A 4,241-nucleotide genomic window follows, 5' to 3' on the forward strand; every position below is an offset into this window, starting at 1 on the left:
CCTGGCCTGTTGGTGATTTGCTGTCTGGGTGGGAGTGACAAGGGATCTGTGTCATGTGTCACCATGGTGGCGGAGCTGTGTGCACAGCCTATGAGGTCCTGAGGCCACCGCGGTAGAGCAGCCTGCCCTTGGCTCAGCACCCTGCATGTGGCCTGCCTCAGTCCCCAACCTTCCTGAGCGAGCCTGGGCACAGCAGCTGGGTAACTCCTACCTAACCCTGCAGTAGCCTACGAGGGGCCACCGTCCATTCTCTCAGTGAGACTAAAGCAGAAGGGAGTGGCTGTGGGGCGCTGTGGGCCGGCCAGGGCTGAGCACAACCTGTGTGGCCCTGGTGCCCTGCCCCCCCCTCCTGTTGCGGAGACTGCTATGTGAGCCTGGAGCACCCGCCCACTCCGTCTCAGGCCCCCTTTGCGAGATGAGTGTACATGGACATGAGGGGTCCCCAGAAGCCCTGAAGCCTTCATAAGCTGTGCCCTGTAGCCTGGGCAGTGGAGGCTTCTCGTATTGACTTGATGTCACTAGGGGGAGTTGAGAGTACATTGAGGTTTAATAAGTTAGACGTATTTTTCCAGTGGGATGAGACTAGCATGCACCATAGTGGTTAAGGCGCTGGATCCTACGTGGCTGACTGCACAGCTCAAGACCCAGGCCCAGCAGCTTGAAAAGCATGCCAGGCACGTGTGCTGCATGCAGTACCGAGTCCCGAGAGTGGAGGAGAAGGGACTGTGGTGTGGCCGTCTCCCGAGGCTGCTCTCTCTCCCCTCCCCTTCCGCCCTCCCTCCCAGCAAGCACAGTTGCCCTATAGTAAACATTAGTTAAGAAAGGAAGGACCTGGACCGGTGATGCGGCCTGGTAGCTAGAGCAGCCAGTACCGCATGGCCAACTGCGTGTTTCAAACTCTGGCCCCTTTGGCAGGCAGATGTGCATGTGTGCCCAGGCTCCTGGCAGGACGGGGAGTGGGGCGAAGAGACTGGAGTGGCCGCACCCCGCTCACGGTGCTTTTTCCCTCTGTCTCCGGACAGCACACGTGCCCTCTAGCTTATAAACCAAAACAAATGAAAAAGAAATGGTTCTGGCTTATAAATTCAGATTTGAATATAACACAGTATTTTTTTTCTTTTTGTAAGAAATTTTTTAGAGAGCAGTTCTTACTATAGGGCACGTGCACTCACCAGAGAGACAGAAAGTGAAAAATCAGCAGCAGGGGGAAATGGCCACACTGCAATCCCTTCTCTTCCATTCTCCTTGGGATCTTGGGCATGCACGCACATGCAGCCGGTGTGAGGTTTTTTTTTTTCCCCAAAGAATTTTTTATTTAACTTTATTATTATCATTTTCCAGTTTGATCAGAGAGAGAGAAAGAGAGAAAGTGAGAAAGCAAGCCACTGATTCCAGGACTTGAACTGCAGTTGGCCATGTGGGAGCCCAGTACTTTCAACCACCATGCCACGTGCTGGCCTCAGAGAAATCACCCCCAAGGGGGATGGCCATGCCCCAATCCCCTCTCCATTCTTGGGATTTGGCTCATGCATGTACAAACACCAGGCATATTTTAAGCCTCTGGGTCCAGGAGTCACACTGCAGTTGACTAGGTGGGAGTCCAGTGACATAACAATTATGCCATCTGCTGGTCCCCTGGCATGAGTTTTTTCTTTTCTTTTTTTTTTTTAATTTATGTATTTTAATTTGGCCAGAGAGAAAGTGAGAAAGCAAGCCTCCAAGTCAGGGTGAACCATGGTCAACCATGGAGTCTAGCCCTTAACCACCGTGCCCCCCGCATCCCCACCCCCCATGAGTTAAGCTGCTCGGTCCAGGACTTGAACTTTGGTTGCCTGTGTGGAGTCCCAGGCGTGACTATTATGCCGTCTGCTGGCCCCTACGATGGCTTCCTAAGAACGACTCACGGTCCCCGGACCCCTCGACCCCACGTAGTCTCTAGGAGCACCAGCGGGCACAGGCAGCGGTTGCGCAGTCCGCAGGAGCTCAGCGTGGAGTGTGGAGGAGGACGAGAGACCATGGCACCGACCGCAGGCTCACAGTTCCTGGCTTCTGGCCCCGCCCAGTCCTGGGGCAGTGCGAACCCTCCCCAGGCGCTCAGTGGCTGTGCTCCTCTCTCAGCTCGCACCAGCCTCCAGCCCAGCCCTTAGCTGAACAGGCACAGCCATCGAAAATCGTTCTGTTGTTCAAAACCTGCAGCTGTGATCCAGAAGCCCACTGCTGCAGAGGACAGACTTCCGAGAGGCTTTCTGGGTCCTTCCTGCCTGAACCCTGCCCAGACGATCTGTCTCAAGTCAGGGCTGCACACTCAGGTCTTCTGACTTGTATGTGCTCTCGTCCCTCTCGTTAGATGACACTTCCTTTCTGCTTACCCATTCATATCCTCACTAAGAGCCCATTCTACTAAGAGAACCATTTTGTCCTGTTCTTGGGATACTTTTTTTTTGAAGAGGTTTTTGCTATAGGGCATGTGCACTCACCAAACAGACAGAGACAGAAAGCGAGAAATCACCCCCCAGGGGGGATGGCCACGCCTCAATCCCTTCTCCATTCTCCTCTCGGGATCTTGGGCACGCACGCACACGTGCCCCACATGACTTTAAGACACTGGGCCCAGGGCTTGAACTGCGGTTGACTACGTGGGAGTCCAGCGACATAGCCATTACACTAACCGCTGGTCCCTTCTTGTGATACTTCTTAAGATATGTCTTTGGACCAGCAGCTGGTGTAATGGCTATGTCGCTGGACTCCCACGTAGTCAACCGCAGTTCAAGCCCTGGGCCCAGTGTCTTAAAGTCATGTGGGGCACGTGTGCGTGCGTGCCCAAGATCCCGAGAGGAGAATGGAGAAGGGATTGAGGCGTGGCCATCCCCCCTGGGGGGTGATTTCTCGCTTTCTGTCTCTGTCTGTTTGGTGAGTGCACATGCCCTATAGCAAAAATCTCTCAAAAAAAAAAAAAAAAGATATGTCTTTATTTTTTAGAGGTTTTTGCCATAAAGTACATGCGCTTATAGGGGGTTGGTGAGAAATCAGCCCCCAGGGAGATGGCCACACTGCAACCCCTTCTCCTCCATTCTCCAGGGATCTTGGTCATGCACACATGCACCTGGCATAATTTTGAGACCACCCTGTCCAGGACTCGAATCATGGTCAGTTGTGGTTACCTGCTACACCATCCTCTTAACCTTCTGTCGGAACCAGTCCAGAAGCCCCTCCCAGGCCAAATGCATGTTCACCTGCTCCAGCCCTGACCCACGTGGTGAGTATGCAGAGGGCAAGGACAGCACTGGCCAGGCCACTTCCCCCCTGCTGGTCCCCAGGGAGGTCGAACTGGCTGCACTTCGACGGTAGTGGCCCACGGCTCTGGGCGGCTCCTTTTCCTTAGCCTGGCTGCCCCTCACCCAGCTGCAGAGTGCCATGTCCCTAGGACCACGTGAAGTGAACCCTCGCTCAGGAAGCCTCCTCCCACCTAGGTGTCCACCCTACCCTGGAAGCTGGGCTGCCATGTCTTCTGGAAGTCTCTAATTCCCCAGGAAGTCGCTCGCGTTACCATAGCTCGCACGGTGGTAACCACCTACATCCGCACAGGGCCCCAGGTAAAAGCCACTGCCCCCTGCACCTCCCTCGAACTACTGCCTTAAGTGCTGTCAGACACAAAGGAGGACACAGGACAGCCCCCGCCGACTCATTTACTCCGCAAGCCTCGCCCTGCCCTGACTTGCTTCGTCCGGGACCTCCAGGCCCCTAGGGGGCACAGTGTCCGCTAGCGGAGGCGTGCCATGACGTCCTGCCCCGGACCAGGCTGGGCACCCGGCGGGCCACCCCTGCTCTGGGTCAGCGGTCTCCACCAGGCGAGGTCTGAGCCATTGCGCGCGCTCCAGATCCGCCAGTGTCCCAGGACGCCGTGCTCGACGCTGGCGCCCTTGGCCCTGGCAATAGTCACTCAGCCACCCACAGACGGCATTAACGCCGCGCAACAGCGGCTCCGGAGAAGTTTGTCCCTCGGCGCCCTCCGGCACCGAGGCCGTTGCTAGGCGCCGACGCCCGCTTCTTCGCAGCTGATTGGGTCTCACTCAAAAAATGAGGCGTGGGCTTGCCGTGGCGCGCATGCGTGCGGCGCAGGATGGAGGAGTCGGAACCCGAGCGGAAGGTGGGAACGAGGCCGGGGTCCGCGCCGGGGCGCGGGGCGCGGGGCGCGGCCTGACTCGGTGTGTCCGCAGCGGGCTCGCACCGATGAGGCGACC

The 4,241-nt window shown here is 56.7% G+C and overlaps 1 protein-coding gene across 1 annotated transcript in view; it reads left to right on the forward strand.

Moving 5' to 3' along the window:
* Window positions 1-4,125: 4,125 nt before the first annotated feature.
* DDX41 (DEAD-box helicase 41) overlaps window positions 4,126-4,241 on the forward strand; it is a gene marked incomplete in the record, with an annotated part of 6,100 nt that continues 5,984 nt past the window's right edge. Inside the window, 2 exon segments of the mRNA XM_027775922.1 lie at window positions 4,126-4,147; window positions 4,218-4,241.

The sequence above is a fragment of the Tupaia chinensis genome, unplaced genomic scaffold (genome assembly GCF_000334495.1).
Source record: "Tupaia chinensis unplaced genomic scaffold, TupChi_1.0 Scaffold000612_1, whole genome shotgun sequence".
Classification (NCBI taxonomy): Eukaryota; Metazoa; Chordata; class Mammalia; order Scandentia; family Tupaiidae; genus Tupaia; species Tupaia belangeri.